Source organism: Uranotaenia lowii, unplaced genomic scaffold, assembly GCF_029784155.1.
Source record: "Uranotaenia lowii strain MFRU-FL unplaced genomic scaffold, ASM2978415v1 HiC_scaffold_882, whole genome shotgun sequence".
NCBI classification, from domain to species: domain Eukaryota; kingdom Metazoa; phylum Arthropoda; class Insecta; order Diptera; family Culicidae; genus Uranotaenia; species Uranotaenia lowii.
This window is the reverse complement of record NW_026598847.1, coordinates 5,612-24,578: the sequence shown is the minus strand read 5'-3', so window position 1 is coordinate 24,578 and position 18,967 is coordinate 5,612. Positions and strand designations below refer to the sequence as shown.

At 33.6% G+C, this 18,967-nt stretch overlaps 1 pseudogene; it reads right to left on the bottom strand.

Annotated features, from left to right (window-relative positions):
* Positions 1–7,822: 7,822 nt before the first annotated feature.
* On the bottom strand, positions 7,823–9,503 carry LOC129760954 (cyclin-K-like; annotated as a pseudogene).
* Positions 9,504–18,967: the final 9,464 nt, after the last annotated feature.

Genomic DNA, 18,967 nt, shown 5'->3' with positions numbered 1-18,967 from the left:
GATACAAATAAGAACAGTTGGACAGAGCATCATGCAACAGCATGATTCGATGTAACATTTGTATACCACAACACTTATTCAACTTTTATTTTAATATAATGTAATAAAATTATCATTTAATTATAACAAAACGATGACGCCATAGTTCTCACATCGTGAGAGAGTTTTATGAAGTTTTTGATTCTCATAGAAAATTCGAAAAATCGGAATTTTTATATTTTTTGATGCCGTAAAAAACTTTACACAATGTGACGGATTGACTTAGTGATATTACCTACAAACTTTATATGAATTTTATCATCCTACATCAACACTGATGGTGTATGAATATTTTTCGGACAATCATTTAATTTTTTAAAATGAATATTTGAAAACTCCGTTACCAGTCTGGGCTAAAATGCATCGACATGCAAATCAATGATTCACAGTTTAAATCTTGTTTCTATATGCTAGAATACGTTGTAAAATGTTCGTAGTATTTTTTATCCTTAAATGTATCAGAACTCTTATGCTTTCTTTAAAGAAAAATCTTTGACAGGAAAAATATAAACTTTAATTCTAACAAAATTAAAAATAACTGCAGATCGTGCTTTATGCGTAACGACATCACAAATATATCAAAATCTATAACTTTTCAAACTTTTTTTTTTTTTTGATTTTTTCATCAAAAACAAAGGTTTTGGCAACTTAGATACCCCTTTTTCTTAGTAGGGTGAAAATCGAATGTTTTGTAAATTTAAAAATAACTGGTGGAACCAATTATTTTTCTGACTACGTTTATTTGATGTCCCATAAACCTTAAAACTTATGATGTACAAACGTTAGGATTATCAGTGGACATTAGGTTTTTAGAAGCCATTGAAATTAAAAGTGTTGCATGATGCCCCAAATGACGGTATACAACGTATTTTATTGAGATTTTTTTTAAATTTTTCCTTTCGATTCTGTTTTCGTTAAGAAGCTCTCTGTGAGTTGAAGGTTTCCTTCTCTGTCGCGAAGGGTGCGTTCTTTAAAACCTGACGAAAATATTTTTTCAACATTTTTAGCTTTGAGATATACTGAAGTGAAAAAAATATTTTTTTATTAGCTCAAAACAGTTTATTTTAACAGATCGTTGAAAATTATGTTAAAACACAATTCTATCAATCAAATTTATTCTAAATACATTCTGTGACTTTGATATAGTTTGGAAAACTTTGACTATGTCCATAATTAGGAACACATTGAAAATAGTGTTCCTAATTGTGGACATATGCTTTTTTGATTTTTTACACGAAAAAAACATGGTTCTAACATACTTGTTACCTAAATCATGATAAAAAAACAATCCGCCGAAAAATTTCAAAAAAAATCGGTTGACAAATTCAGCTTTAATCTTCTATTTCTCAACAGATGTTTTTTAAGAAATTTGCTAACAATTCCATTCAAATTGATCATATTTTGAAACAATCCGGATTTTACGAAAAAGTAAAGTGTGTAAAGTGTGAGTAAGAAAACTAATTTGTTTGTAAAATGAAAGTTCACATGATCCTTTACATTATCATTTTTTTGATAATTGTGATAAGTGAAAAATAACGTCAAAAACAGGCAAAATCGAACATTATGTTAACATTAGGTACACATGCCAAATTAGGAACACTTACCCTACATCAATTCAAAATATAAGTCTGAAATTGAAATTAGGGGGAAATTTCTGTTTTCTTTTCTCTGAAATTTCTTAAAGTATGAAAATTAATTTAATGCATTCATATAAGACTGAGTCGGTTTGGTGTCATTTTTGAATATCTCAAACCTCCTTAAACCTTCGTTTCGGTTCAAAACTCGTCCAGGGTTATTCGCAGAATTTTTCAGTAATGTTTACATCAGAAAATTTTAACTTTTAGGTTAATATGGGGAAATCTAATAGGGTAGAAACCCTAGATTACGGCAGGAGCTAGTTTTCGATAGATTTTTAATTAATGGCTTATCTTCCTATTTGGTTGCTCAAGCTATATATGTTCATATTTTTCTTATTTTTGCTCTCCCAGCTCCCATATAAAAATTATTCTAAATAAGTTGTTTAATAGTAGTAAATAAAAGTAACATTCTAAATCACTTATTAAATTCAATGCCATCGACCAAATAAGAATGGTTTTGAATCATGAAAAAATACCTTTTATTCGGTAACATAAAACGAATCAATGGATAAATGAGGCTACTAACATTTTATGGAATTCCAACTGTTTTTCAAGCTGTCGAAAACTAGCGCTGAAAATTCGCCCAAAATTCTATTTTTGACACTCAACTTCCGTGTATGTTTATAATGTTTCCATGGTGTATTTTTAAAAGGTATTTGGAGAATTTTTCGTTAAAAATGTAATTTTTCTAATAAAAATAATACTCACGTTGTTGAGAGATGAACATGTAGAAAAAAAATTCTTCAAGTTATCTTCATTTTTTTTCTTGAGCTTCTGAATATAAGCGCTAGGCTCGAAACAAAATTTTAATGATTCTTATTTTGCAACTAAACGTTAAAAAAAACAAACATTTGAGATAAGTGTTAGTTGATTATTGCTATGAATTTCAAACTGATTGATGAGCTCTGATATTTTAAAACTTTCCGGAAGTATTTCCTTCTAACAGTTAAGGCCGATAAACTAATTAACAGACATAACTAACGGGGATTAAATTTTTGTTTGGAGTATTTCACTTAATCGAGATTTGGCAATTTAGTGTTATTATTTTCAATTTTGAAACACAATTTTCGTTGAAAATTTGGGTACCTATTGTTTATTTCAATTTCTTAATATAAAAAATCAACACTCTAAATATAAAATAAGTAGAAAATAAGAGTCTAAATAAAATGCAATTTAAAAAGCCAAGCTTTCTGACTCACAGTATCAAACCTCAAGCCAATTTTTTGTCAGATTTTTTTATCACTTTTAATTTTCTGACGTATAGTAATTTTAAAACTTATTAGTTTAGAGTGAAATCGATAAAATGATAACTGATGAAGTAACTATCCTATCCATACAGATTTTGTCTATAGACAATCTTGTATGTATGTATGTAGTTGAACCCACCAGTGGCTGATAGGTCTTTCGACCCGAAGCGGTACGGGAAGTCTCGATAGCACATTCAAATATTGTTCATGCTTAACTCATCAACTATAATTGCAGCATCACCAAGGGGTCCGTTACCACTGGTTTGGGATAGGTCTGACTCACCAAACTCTCTTCCAACTGTTCGAAACAAATTTAGAGTTATGAAAAGGTACCATAGTATCTTTCGCACAATTCCAAATTTGCCGAGATACTCCGGCTGGCTTGAACCCACAATCCATTGTATTTCAGTCTTTCGTTCGTTTGATGTCCTATCCAACCCCCCACTAATCCCCTTGAATAGAGTTAAGCTATTATACATTCAATAATTTATTACATTGATCATCATAATAACTTACCACAGCAGCTTTAAAATAGAAATTATCAAGGATACTTATCTTCCATGGGAACGCCAACAAACTACAGGTCAAATTTTCCCGAATTTTGCGAACAGCTTTGGAGGGTTCAGTTAGCCGTTCACATACACCTCGTAAGGATTCAGAAATTTTTTTTCTGTATTCTTTCCATTGAAAATTTTTCTAATCAGGCAATGATTTTTAATTTTTCTCTCCTATGATTTTTCATTTCACCCATATTAATATTATAACACAACATTCATTTTTGTTCCTTTTGTTTCAATCAAAGTAGTCGAGCCCCACGTTAACACAAACAAACATCAGCAACATCGCCCTCAAACAAAAATTTCGCTAGATTATATTTAACAGCTTAGTTCAGTATAAATGATACATTTGTTCTACCATTGTTTGAAAAAAAAATCACAGTTCAGTATCGCCAGAAGAACCATTTCACACAACATGCCCGGAACGAACACGAAAATTAAACTTTTCACATGGTTCAAGCAACCTGTTCACCCCGCACCTAACTGAGGTCCACTCGCTTCCTCACTACATTTTTTGTCGCATTTGAATTGCGGGAAATGAATGAACAAACATTTAACAAAACCACATCTTTTAATCAAAACTTCGGCAATATTAAAGAGTCCTCCAAAAATTAATTGTTCCTGTTATTCTATTTAAAAAAAATAATAAAAAACTTTGGTTTATGAATTTGAATGTGCTATGAAGTGATCCTGCAAAATTATAATAGAAAACTTTTTCTGGACGGCGAGCCCGTTATTTGGAATCCCATTTTCTTCGTAATTTCCATCATTTAAATATCCGTCGATAACAAGGTCCGATTGTGCTTGTGACATATGTAATTCGTAGAATGGTACACTTAAAAACAGCAAAATAGTTCGATTTTCACTTAAATGTATGGATTTTTCTCATGCGAAAATTTCGCAGCTACGATTAAAGGCGTGTTGCACTTTCGACCGATGCCTACTATTCCCATTTTGTCTATAGACAATCTTGTTCAAAAAATACGAAAATATATTCCACATTTTTTCTGAAATTTTATAGATAACATTATAACTATTGCTATCATCACAAAAAGAAGGTTTCTTGAGTTAAGTTTTGATACCGAAAATTTTGATCTATTTCAAACCGTTTGCAAGCATAATAACACCAACACGACGATGGCACAAAATGGATTGAAAATTAACGATCCTATCTGAAAAAGTCTGAAAAACTGATTCATATTTCTGAGCATAAATTTCCGCATCATCGGAACAACAAGGTATGGTAATCATTATCAAACTATTCGCGAAGTGTTTGGGAAAAATGATTACCATATTTTTTAATCGATACACAAGCTCGGGAAAACAAACGAACAGTTTAGATCGGCCTCTCGCGAGATCTAAATGCCTTTCAAATTAGCTATTTCGGGAAATCCACTTCAATTTTTTCTTCAAAACGGTCACCACAGTTATCTTTTTACATAACTCATCTCTTCAGAAAAATTATTTTCAAAGATTAACACAAAAAATTAAGGGAAAAAAAACAGAGCGAAAGCGAATACACGAATGATAACCAAATTTCTGCAAATCCAGCACGAGTCCATAAACATCGCGAATTGGACAAAAAAAGAAACCGTTTCATTCACGTATTTTTGCAACAAAACAAAAAAAAACTCGTATGAACTTCGAAAACACTGGACTTTACATCCCGAATAGAAAAACATTGTGAAGAAACCATGAATTTCATTTTCACGCAACCACGAATTTTATAGTTGACACTATGCGAATCATGGTACATGAAACCATGAATGTACTGTTAAATTCATATTTTCCCACAATGAAATTTATGGTATTGGCAAAATTTACCATGAAAAAAGGGGGTTGTTAAGCAACTTAACAATGAAAAAATCAACTTTTTTCCATACATTTTGAAACACAAAACGATAAAGTTGATTGTCTTTACACCTTCCACTTTTTTCGACGAAACAGTAAAATTCATTGTTTTCCCTTGAATTTCAATCGTCCAACGATCATGAACTTTAAGGTTAATTCATAATTTATAATAATTTCGGGACCGTGAAATTCCATAGTTTAAATTATTGTTTTCAGTGTTTTTTTTCTTTTTAATTTATATTTCCTATTGAAATAAAGAAAACTTTTCGGTTTGTTTGCTTAATTTTTTATTCAAGTTTTTAGTTAAAAAGTTTAGTCACTTTTTGAAAGCTATATGGAAACTTTCGAACCATTAACACTGGCGACTCATGAGCCTTCTTACACAAACATTTCCGGCTAGATTTCTGCTTACCAGTCCACCAGACTACCAATCCGTGCGATACGGGTTTGCGTCGGACGTGACATGTCCACGTCAACCATTGTATGTGAGCTTGACCTAAAGCTGGAGCTGGGGAACTTAGCCGTTTTCCTCACTGCCTTTGGAATGAAAGAAATATTAATCATCCTACCAATTATTGAACATAATAATACAAGTAGGTACTCACCATCATCACAGCAATTGAAGGCATCGCCTTCCTATCCGAACTTTTCCGGATAAGCTGATTCCGGCCGCGAATATCACAAAAAAATTGCCAAAAAAGGGTTTGTTTATATTAGCGCCAAAAATTTTCTTCACACGGAAAAGTGTTAAAGTGCAAAAGAGCAAAAAAAAATATCAATTTTCGTATGGTTTGGATTTTGATTTTACCTTGAAATACATTGTAACAATAAAAATCACTAGAAAAGAACTGTGCAACCATGCTTCTGATAGAAATGTCAACTATGAAATATTTTGAATTAACGATATACTTAACGGTTATTTTCTAAATTATGGTACTTTCAAGATTAATGTCGGTTGATAAATATTTAGATAATACGATGAAGTTTATTGTTAAATTGAAAATGAATGTTTCGTCATATTAATACCATGGTCTTGGCTATTCGGGATCAAAATAAACGAATTTTATAATTTTAATTACCCCGGAAACTTAAACGCAAAAAATACGAGCGAAAAAAAACACGACCGCACTCGACCAAGGCTTGCTTAGCTCTGGTGAAAATGAAAAATTCATAACTTCACAGATTTTCAAGCAAATTTGTCAATGATACAGTTAATATTTCTAATTCTAGAAATTTTGTACAGATTTCATAAATTTTCTTAATTTAATTTAAATATATCTAAAGGGTGATACGATTAAAATTTGATCAAGGAAAAACGCGTGTAAATCGGTGGAATCGTTTATTTAAATTATTTTAAATTAAATTTCTTTTTCAAGTTTAGTTAGTATAAAATTCAGGAAAAATATTCAGTTAGGCTTCCGCTTTTCCAAATCCGAATTGCCAGGCCTTACGCTTAACCCTTGCCATCAGATTTTGTACAGCCACCTTGTCCACCTTCTTCGCCGCAGAAAGCCAGTTTGTCTTGCAGAGCTGCTCGTCCTTAGCAGTTTTTTGGTCTTTTTTAGGTTCCGCTTGACAATAGCCCAGTATTGCTCAATTGGGCGGAGCTCTGGCGTGTTGGGAGGGTTTTTGTCCTTGGGAACACCCTGCACGTTGTTGGCGGCGTACCACTCCATGGCCTTTTTACCTTAATGGCAAGATGCCAAATCCGGCCACAACAGTACGGAACAACCGTGTTTCTTCAGGAAAGGCAGCAGACGTTTATTCAAACACTCTTTCACGTAAATTTCTTGGTTGACAGTCCCGGAAGCTATGAAAATGCTGCTTTTCAAGCCACAGGTACAGATGGCTTGCCAAACCAGATATTTATTCGCGAACTTTGACAGTTTCATATGCTTGAAAATATTTGCTACCTTTCCCCTTCCTTTTGCCGTATAAAACTCCTGTTCCGGAAGCTGTTTGTAGTCGGTTTTGACATAGGTTTCGTCGTCCATTACCATGCTGTCAAACTTCGTCAGCATCGTCGTGTACAGCCTCCGGGATCGCGCTTTGGCCGTCGTATTTTGTTTATCATCACGATTTGGAGTCACTACACAGAAAAAATTATTTTCTGTAAAATTACAGTAAATGTCCTGTAACAAAAAGGAGCAGGACATTTACCGTTATTTTACAGGCCAAGGACATTATTTTTCAGTGACCATATAAAATAACAGGCCTGTAAATTCAAGTGACCTGTAATTGCAAGCTACCTGTAATAGCAAGCGATCTGTAATTGCAAGCGGCCTGTAATCGTAAGTAACCTGTAATTCCAAGCTACCTGTAAAACAAAACGCACGTAATTTAATTGTTTTAATTTACTATAATACATTGTTGAATAAAACAAAATTTTATTCGTATATACTTAATTTATTTATCACCAGAAACCCAATACGGTAAGACAACTTAGCATATTTTAAAGAGTTTTAATTAGTTTATTCTTATGAGTTCGCGTTCTAATTATTCGGCCACCGTGTGCGGGGCGTCAAATCATAAAACGGGCCAGCTAAAAGCGAAGTTCTTTCGCAAATACAGTAACGATATGAGGTACGAGTTGTCTTCGCATCGTGAGGACCGCCGCACAAGGACAGACTTTTCTTCGTGTGATCACATTTGGATTCTTAAGTCAGCCCAGCTTACAATTCTCCTGACATCTCATCTTTTTGGTCGTTTTACTCAAGTCGAATCTAAAAAAGCAAATAAAATTTTTAATGGAAATCTTTAGATATGGATTTTTAAAATGGCTCGATAGTCGAAATTTAATACTTACGTTCTTATTAGAATACATCTTTTTGCATTGGTTACTTTTCAACGGTCGCTCACTGATTCAATGAAAATTTCTCAATGTCTCGAAAATATTTTCCTTTTTGGGCCATCCTGCGTAAAAAAGAGAGAAAAAAAACCCAGAAATACATTGATGCACATGAATATTCTCTTACTACTAAGGTGCCCATTTTTTTAGTTAATTTCTGTAAGCTAAAGTTAGGCATTATAAAAGAGCCCTATATTATCCTATTACTAAGTCTTGCATACACATGTTTTGAATGAGAGGCGTCCGCCAAAAGCTTTGCTTTGCTCCTATTTATTTTCCTCTTCCGCCACCACGGCTCTGTCGGATTCATTACCGAAAATCGTTTCTGTCGTCATCCATTCCTTTCATAATAGCGGCATCGTCTCAGGCGCTTCCTGAAATGGAAAATTTCATAAGAATTGCCATGATAGGCTGTAAAATTTTGAAAGGATATAAGTTTATCTTTTTTTTTTAATTTGCTAACAAACCTTTGGTAACAGGTTGCTGGCTATCGGAGAGTTTAACTTGCAATCAGAGAAATATTAGCCCGTTTCATGGGCGGGGACGATTTACTGGGAGGAGGTTGTTGCGGACTGTCCGGGGGAGGTTCGTTGGTTGTTCAGTTGCTAATAGAGATCCATCCCTTGATGGCAAATGTCCTCGAGGATATCCATGGTTATGTGTTGGACTGTTTGCGAACCAATCTACCACCATAAATTTACTCAGCTTACTGGCCACAAAAATGAAAGCAATGGCAATGATTTCCGGTTCTCATTGCAGACACGTACTGTTGTACTCAGAGAGTCGTTCACGAATTTCGAGCCATTTTAACTATTTTTTGAAGCTTTTCGCTGTCGCTTTTCAGACACTTGCCGTACTTAACGAATAAGAATATGGATGCTATAACTAAATACAAGCGTTGAGAGTAATATTAACATCGATCCAATCAATAAAACAGCCTAACTTACCTGCAGAACAAATTTGATAGTTTAGAGCAGAACTCTTACCAGTATTATGACTTCTTCCTTGGGATCATCGTCAAAAGACAGATACTTCTGATCGCTGAGCAGAAGGACCTAGCCGTCTTGATAATGTCTATGGACATTTTCAGCGTTTCTTCCACCTAGCCAACCAGGAACAACAAGCGGTCGCGTACTACAGGAAGGTTTTTAACGAATGGAACATGTAGAAGCGATGGAAGGTGTCTACACCGGTGGCCACTGTTATGCCCAATGCTGACTGATGGGCCGGTTTGCATGATGAATCGGGCTCCCTTCTTCCGGTAGCGCCGTTCCGTCGCGTAGTCGACCCCATCCAAGCTGGAGGGCGCACTGCGCGAAACATACTACTGAAACGGAAAATTCCATTATTGGTTAAGACTCATTTGCTGGGGATATATTCACCTAAACTGCCCCCACAATTGCTCCGGCCCGGTAATTTTTTGCTTTCTCGAACCACATTAGCAAGACAGTACTTCCTCCAGTGAGTATTTTGCGATTTGCACTTGGAATTTCACTTTTGTGAATGCACCTTTTGAATCTTTGAACACTGGAATGGCCATCAAAACGGGACAATCCACTCCGACGATGAAACGCTACATCTGTATGATCCATCGGCACCAAAACACCGCAGTACAGAAAGAATCGAAACCAAAACGATGGAACAAAATAAACCGCGCTTTTGACGTTACTCTTTCCGATTAATACCTGTGATGCCAGGCGTTCTTATTTTTTTATGTGCAACTGATATTCATTGGACCATGGAATTATTTTTCAACCTGTAAAATTACGGTAAATGTCATGCTCCTTTTTGTTACCGGACATTTGCTGTAATTTTAAATGATTTTCTGTTCACTCTGAAATGAGTTGATTTAAAATTATATGTTTTTCGAATTACAGGTCGTTATACTTTAAAGGGCAGCATATTCAATGACACGTAAAAGTCATTATTTTTTTCTGTGTACCTTCTTGTAAGTCGATAGTTCGGGTCGTTTTTTGACTCGATGCACGGCTGTAGACGATACACCCAGCTTATTTGCGGCATCTCGGAGAGAGAGGTTAGGGTTTCGCTTGAAACTACCGGCAACTCTCTTTGTCGTCTCAGCAGCTTCCGGTTTTCGATTTCCCCCCGATCCAGACTTCTTGGCTGTCGAAAAACGTTCCCCAAACACTTTAATTACATTTGTAACGATAGATTTGGCAACTTTTAGTGATTTTGCCAGCTTTGCGTACGAGTAGCTCGGATTTTCGCGATGCGCGAGCAAAATTTTGATACGCTGATCTTCTTCCTTGAACGGCATTTTGACAACTGAAGAGTGAATTCCAAAATCAAAATAGGAGCAACATTCTACACACACACACACACACACACACACACACACACACACACACACACACACACACACACACACACACACACACACACACACACACACACACACACACACACACACACACACACACACACACACACACACACACACACACACACACACACACACACACACACACACACACACACACACACACACACACACACACACACACACACACACACACACACACACACACACACACACACACACACACACACACACACACACACACACCTTCAAAATGAGGGGTGTTAAAGTTTTTCAAATGCAAAATTGAAAGAAATACGTCAAGTTGTTATTGACCAAATTTTGACCGTATCACCCTTTAAGATAGGCTTCCTTAGGTTGGATCATGAAAATCTTATGACTTTGGTAATGTGGATAGCTAATTTTAAAGTAAAATGACTCAATTTAATCAATTTAATTTAACCAATGTTTGGCATGATTTGACCGTGAAATTTCTGAAAATAGTATAACACAAGACAACAAAATTTACATTTTTCCGAAGTGCAAGAAATCTCAGAACGGATTTTGACGTATTCGGAGGCGTTGAGTGCACATGATCATTTTTTTTTGTCAGCTCTAATTTTCGAGATAACTTTAAAAATTGGTCAAAATTACTTATTCAATTTGTGTACTTTTTTAATAAAACTGTAGACTTCAAATACTTATTGACTCAATGGCCAACTTTCACATAGACCGCGAGTAATTTTGAACCTTGATAAAAAAAAGTTATGGAAGTTTTCATGTTGTTATTTTTTCTCCAAAACTGCAAAAACGGGAATTTTGAATCTATGATATTTTTGAAACCGTAAGTCGAATCATTTCTGAGTCAAAGTAGTTGACTGAATTAAATTTTTTTATATCCAATATTCTGACTTCCTTTTTTGATAAGTTGTCATCTTATTTTCTGGAATCTCTATAAATTGTAAGTGTTATATGATTTTAATCGCCGTAATTTGTATGATTATAATTTTAATGGCATGTGCGGCGGAATGAAAACTAGAGAGAATTTATTTTTATAGAATTTGAAAGAAAGGTGGATAGACAGGCATTAGTGCGCCAATAGGAGAAAGCTTGATAGGTGTTGAAATTTTAGGCTAGAGGGCATGTTGATGAAAAGCTCCCATGAATTGCTCCCGCCTTTGCTCTGCATTAGCTAACTATACATGAGAAACCCAGAAAGAGAATTCCCATGTATAGCCACTTCCCGGCAATGTTATACAAACCGTATGGAGCACATCTCTCAGATTTCCCCTCAGATTTCCCCTTTTTTGACAGATTTAAGCTTTTTCCTTCAGATTTGAGCTTTCATTTCCTATGCTCTCAAGGCAGAAAAAGCTTAAATCTGAGGAAAAAAAGCTTAAAAACGAGATTCACCAACACTTAGTTAAAAGATGTTGGTCACACGATACATAGACAAACCCTGTATCGTTGCTGGGACCTGTGTATAGCGAGCCAAATGGTTTGAGAGCGTGTTTTTACGCACACTTCAAACGAGCTCGTTTGAAGTGTGCGTAAAAACACGCTCTCAAACCATTGGGCTCGCTATACACAGACGGCGGCAACGCTATTCAAACCGTATGGAGCACATCTCTCAGATTTCCCCTTTTTTCCCTCGTTTTGACAGATTTAAGCTTTTTTCCTCCGATTTAAGCTTTCGTCTCCTATGCTCTCAAGGCAAAACAAGCTTAAATCTGAGGAAAAAAAAGCTTAAAAACGAGATTCACGACCACTTATTTGAAAGATGTTGGTCACACGATACATAGACAAATCGTGTAACGTTGCAGCCATCTGGCTATACATGGGAATTCTCTTTCTGGGTTTCTCATGTATAGTTAGCTAATGCAGAGCAAAGGCGGGAGCAGTTCATGGGAGCTTTTCATCAACATGCCCTCTAGCCTAAAATTTCAACACCTATCAAGCTTTTTCCTATTGGCACACTAATGCCTGTCTATCCACCTTTCTTTCAAATTCTATAAAAAAAAATTCTCTCTAGTTTTCATTCCGCCGCACATGCCATTAAAATTATAATCATAAATTATAAGTAGAATTAAATTTTGAAAGCGACATTTCTTTGATTCAGGAATATCTGGGCAATATCTGAGTCCTTGATTAAATGAAGGGTAGTAATTTATTGAAAATCAGCTTTTGATTTTTGTGTACGTTTATTGGTTTATCAATTATGAAAGATCGATTTTAGCTAAAACTGATTAATTTAAAAATTTCTGCACGCAAGTGATAAACAAAATCTGTTAAATGTTTGAATTCAGGACCAAAAAATCTTCCAAAATCAATACTTGAATCATAGGCACCAAAAATGCTGCTCTCCTGTGTAATCGTTACAAACTTTTTGGGTTGAATCACATAATTACAGATTTTGTTTTAGTCGAGAAATCAGAATTTTTCTGAGGCATAATTGTTGAGTATAATTGTTAACTTTTTTACAAAACTTTACTTATTTCCGTCATTAATCAAGAACAAAATATTTCACTTTATCATACAATTTTAACTTTGATTGAAACTTAAAATAATGACTTAACTAACTCCTATATTTCGTTTTTCATATAAATAATATGGCATCCATGCCTTTAAAAGAACTCAATAATAAGCTTAAATCTTACAAAAAAGTCAACAATCTGGATGATTATAGAAAAAATGCAACTGTAAACAAGTGACGTGCATATATGATCAAGTTATTGATATATCTTTTTGCCTTTCTAACAGAAAGGTTTGGTTATCGGTCGATTTGAGAGATCATTAATTATGGGTCTTAGACATACCTTTATAGGTACCTATCGACTCAGCTCGACGAGTTCTGTTGATGTCCGTGGATTTGTATGTGCCATTTTAAAAATGTCAAGAACGTTTTTGCGAAACTGGGCTGCACAATTAAAATGATTTTAGTCTCAAAAGAATGCATTTTTTTTTCTACACAACCCTTTCAAAAACGGGAAAAAAACAAAATAGTTGAAACCGTTTTCTTTACGAAATACATATCATACTTATTATGGCATAAAAAAAAGTTGCTAGTGGCGCCTCGAAGCAGCAGCACCAGCAATCATTTATAAATTAGAGACAGAGATAATCAAAATAAAAAACTAAAATTTATTGACTCGGGAATCGAACCAAAAACCTTCAGATCCCAAGGCGCATACGCTATCCAATAATCCATCAGCACGCTTAAGAAACATTGGCTCAAACTCAAATAGGTAAAAGGCATTACTAAGACGCACCGTGGTCTGGGCAGTTTCTCAGTCTGCTGGGGCAAATACGGCAACAGTGTTTATATCTTACACTTACACTTCTTACACAATTTATATGAAGATTTTATGACGTTCGTTTTTTTACCCGTGTTGAAGAATGAATTTATGTTTTTTTTTTCATTTCTACATACTCATACATAATTTAGATTCAATTTCAGATGCAGAATTAAGATTCAGTTTTCAAATTCAGAATACAGGTTTAGGAATCAGAATTCAGGATTCAGAATTCAGAATTCAAAATTCAGATTCAGAACTCATATTCAGATTCAGAATTCAGATTTAGAATTCAGATTCAGAATTCAGATTCAGAATTCAGATTCAGAATTCAGATTCAGAATTCAGATTCAGAATTCAGAATTCAGAATTCAGAATTCAGAATTCAGAATTCAGAATTCAGAATTCAGAATTCAGAATTCAGAATTCAGAATTCAGAATTCAGAATTCAGAATTCAGAATTCAGAATTCAGAATTCAGAATTCAGAATTCAGAATTCAGAATTCAGAATTCAGAATTCAGAATTCAGAATTCAGAATTCAGAATTCAGAATTCAGAATTCAGAATTCAGAATTCAGAATTCAGAATTCAGAATTCAGAATTCAGAATTCAGAATTCAGAATTCAGAATTCAGAATTCAGAATTCAGAATTCAGAATTCAGAATTCAGAATTCAGAATTCAGAATTCAGAATTCAGAATTCAGAATTCAGAATTCAGAATTCAGAATTCAGAATTCAGAATTCAGAATTCAGAATTCAGAATTCAGAATTCAGAATTCAGAATTCAGATTCAGAATTCAGAATTCAGAATTCAGAATTCAGAATTCAGATTCAGAATTCAGATTCAGAATTCAGATTCAGAATTCAGATTCAGAATTCAGATTCAGAATTCAGATTCAGAATTCAGTTTCAGAATTCAGATTCAGAATTCAGATTCAGAATTCAGATTCAGAATTCAGATTCAGAATTCAGATTCAGAATTCAGATTCAGAATTCAGATTCAGAATTCAGATTCAGAATTCAGATTCAGAATTCAGATTCAGAATTCAGATTCAGAATTCAGATTCAGAATTCAGATTCAGAATTCAGATTCAGAATTCAGATTCAGAATTCAGATTCAGAATTCAGATTCAGAATTCAGATTCAGAATTCAGATTCAGAATTCAGATTCAGAATTCAGATTCAGAATTCAGATTCAGAATTCAGATTCAGAATTCAGATTCAGAATTCAGATTCAGAATTCAGATTCAGAATTCAGATTCAGAATTCAGATTCAGAATTCAGATTCAGAATTCAGATTCAGAATTCAGATTCAGAATTCAGATTCAGAATTCAGATTCAGAATTCAGATTCAGAATTCAGATTCAGAATTCAGATTCAGAATTCAGATTCAGAATTCAGATTCAGAATTCAGATTCAGAATTCAGATTCAGAATTCAGATTCAGAATTCAGATTCAGAATTCAGATTCAGAATTCAGATTCAGAATTCAGATTCAGAATTCAGATTCAGAATTCAGATTCAGAATTCAGATTCAGAATTCAGATTCAGAATTCAGATTCAGAATTCAGATTCAGAATTCAGATTCAGAATTCAGATTCAGAATTCAGATTCAGAATTCAGATTCAAAATTCAGATTCAGAATTCAGATTCAGAATTCAGATTCAGAATTCAGATTCAGAATTCAGATTCAGAATTCAGATTCAGAATTCAGATTCAGATTCAGAATTCAGATTCAGAATTCAGATTCAGATTCAGAATTCAGATTCAGAATTCAGATTCAGAATTCAGATTCAGAATTCAGATTCAGAATTCAGATTCAGAATTCAGATTCAGAATTCAGATTCAGAATTCAGATTCAGAATTCAGATTCAGAATTCAGATTCAGAATTCAGATTCAGAATTCAGATTCAGAATTCAGATTCAGAATTCAGATTCAGAATTCAGATTCAGAATTCAGATTCAGAATTCAGATTCAGAATTCAGATTCAGAATTCAGATTCAGAATTCAGATTCAGAATTCAGATTCAGAATTCAGATTCAGAATTCAGATTCAGAATTCAGATTCAGAATTCAGATTCAGAATTCAGATTCAGAATTCAGATTCAGAATTCAGATTCAGAATTCAGATTCAGAATTCAGATTCAGAATTCAGATTCAGAATTCAGATTCAGAATTCAGATTCAGAATTCAGATTCAGAATTCAGATTCAGAATTCAGATTCAGAATTCAGATTCAGAATTCAGATTCAGAATTCAGATTCAGAATTCAGATTCAGAATTCAGATTCAGAATTCAGATTCAGAATTCAGATTCAGAATTCAGATTCAGAATTCAGATTCAGAATTCAGATTCAGAATTCAGATTCAGAATTCAGATTCAGAATTCAGATTCAGAATTCAGATTCAGAATTCAGATTCAGAATTCAGATTCAGATTCAGAATTCAGATTCAGAATTCAGAATTCAGATTCAGAATTCAGATTCAGAGTTCAGATTCAGAATTCAGATTCAGAATTCAGATTCAGAATTCAGATTCAGAATTCAGATTCAGAATTCAGATTCAGAATTCAGATTCAGAATTCAGATTCAGAATTCAGATTCAGAATTCAGATTCAGAATTCAGATTCAGAATTCAGATTCAGAATTCAGATTCAGAATTCAGATTCAGAATTCAGATTCAGAATTCAGATTCAGAATTCAGATTCAGAATTCAGATTCAGAATTCAGATTCAGAATTCAGATTCAGAATTCAGATTCAGAATTCAGATTCAGAATTCAGATTCAGAATTCAGATTCAGAATTCAGATTCAGAATTCAGATTCAGAATTCAGATTCAGAATTCAGATTCAGAATTCAGATTCAGAATTCAGATTCAGAATTCAGATTCAGAATTCAGATTCAGAATTCAGATTCAGAATTCAGATTCAGAATTCAGATTCAGAATTCAGATTCAGAATTCAGATTCAGAATTCAGATTCAGAATTCAGATTCAGAATTCAGATTCAGAATTCAGATTCAGAATTCAGATTCAGAATTCAGATTCAGAATTCAGATTCAGAATTCAGATTCAGAATTCAGATTCAGAATTCAGATTCAGAATTCAGATTCAGAATTCAGATTCAGAATTCAGATTCAGAATTCAGATTCAGAATTCAGATTCAGAATTCAGATTCAGAATTCAGATTCAGAATTCAGATTCAGAATTCAGATTCAGAATTCAGATTCAGAATTCAGATTCAGAATTCAGATTCAGAATTCAGATTCAGAATTCAGATTCAGAATTCAGATTCAGAATTCAGATTCAGAATTCAGATTCAGAATTCAGATTCAGAATTCAGATTCAGAATTCAGATTCAGAATTCAGATTCAGAATTCAGATTCAGAATTCAGATTCAGAATTCAGATTCAGAATTCAGATTCAGAATTCAGATTCAGAATTCAGATTCAGAATTCAGATTCAGAATTCAGATTCAGAATTCAGATTCAGAATTCAGATTCAGAATTCAGATTCAGAATTCAGATTCAGAATTCAGATTCAGAATTCAGATTCAGAATTCAGATTCAGAATTCAGATTCAGAATTCAGATTCAGAATTCAGATTCAGAATTCAGATTCAGAATTCAGATTCAGAATTCAGATTCAGAATTCAGATTCAGAATTCAGATTCAGAATTCAGATTCAGAATTCAGATTCAGAATTCAGATTCAGAATTCAGATTCAGAATTCAGATTCAGAATTCAGATTCAGAATTCAGATTCAGAATTCAGATTCAGAATTCAGATTCAGAATTCAGATTCAGAATTCAGATTCAGAATTCAGATTCAGAATTCAGATTCAGATTCAGATTCAGATTCAGAATTCAGATTCAGAATTCAGATTCAGAATTCAGATTCAGAATTCAGATTCAGAATTCAGAATTCAGATTCAGAATTCAGATTCAGAATTCAGATTCAGAATTCAGATTCAGAATTCAGATTCAGAATTCAGATTCAGAATTCAGATTCAGAATTCAGATTCAGAATTCAGATTCAGAATTCAGATTCAGAATTCAGATTCAGAATTCAGATTCAGAATTCAGATTCAGAATTCAGATTCAGAATTCAGATTCAGAATTCAGATTCAGAATTCAGATTCAGAATTCAGATTCAGAATTCAGATTCAGAATTCAGATTCAGAATTCAGATTCAGAATTCAGATTCAGAATTCAGATTCAGAATTCAGATTCAGAATTCAGATTCAGATTCAGATTCAGATTCAGAATTCAGATTCAGAATTCAGATTCAGAATTCAGATTCAGAATTCAGATTCAGAATTCAGATTCAGAATTCAGATTCAGAATTCAGATTCAGAATTCAGATTCAGAATTCAGATTCAGAATTCAGAATTCAGATTCAGAATTCAGATTCAGAATTCAGATTCAGAATTCAGATTCAGAATTCAGATTCAGAATTCAGATTCAGATTCAGAATTCAGATTCAGAATTCAGATTCAGAATTCAGATTCAGAATTCAGATTCAGAATTCAGATTCAGAATTCAGATTCAGAATTCAGATTCAGAATTCAGATTCAGAATTCAGATTCAGAATTCAGATTCAGAATTCAGATTCAGAATTCAGATTCAGAATTCAGATTCAGAATTCAGATTCAGAATTCAGATTCAGAATTCAGATTCAGAATTCAGATTCAGAATTCAGATTCAGAATTCAGATTCAGAATTCAGATTCAGAATTCAGATTCAGAATTCAGATTCAGAATTCAGAATTCAGATTCAGAATTCAGATTCAGAATTCAGATTCAGAATTCAGATTCAGAATTCAGATTCAGAATTCAGATTCAGAATTCAGATTCAGAATTCAGATTCAGAATTCAGATTCAGAATTCAGATTCAGAATTCAGATTCAGAATTCAGATTCAGAATTCAGATTCAGAATTCAGATTCAGAATTCAGATTCAGAATTCAGATTCAGAATTCAGATTCAGAATTCAGATTCAGAATTCAGATTCAGAATTCAGATTCAGAATTCAGATTCAGAATTCAGATTCAGAATTCAGATTCAGAATTCAGATTCAGAATTCAGATTCAGATTCAGATTCAGATTCAGAATTCAGATTCAGAATTCAGATTCAGAATTCAGATTCAGAATTCAGATTCAGAATTCAGATTCAGAGTTCAGAT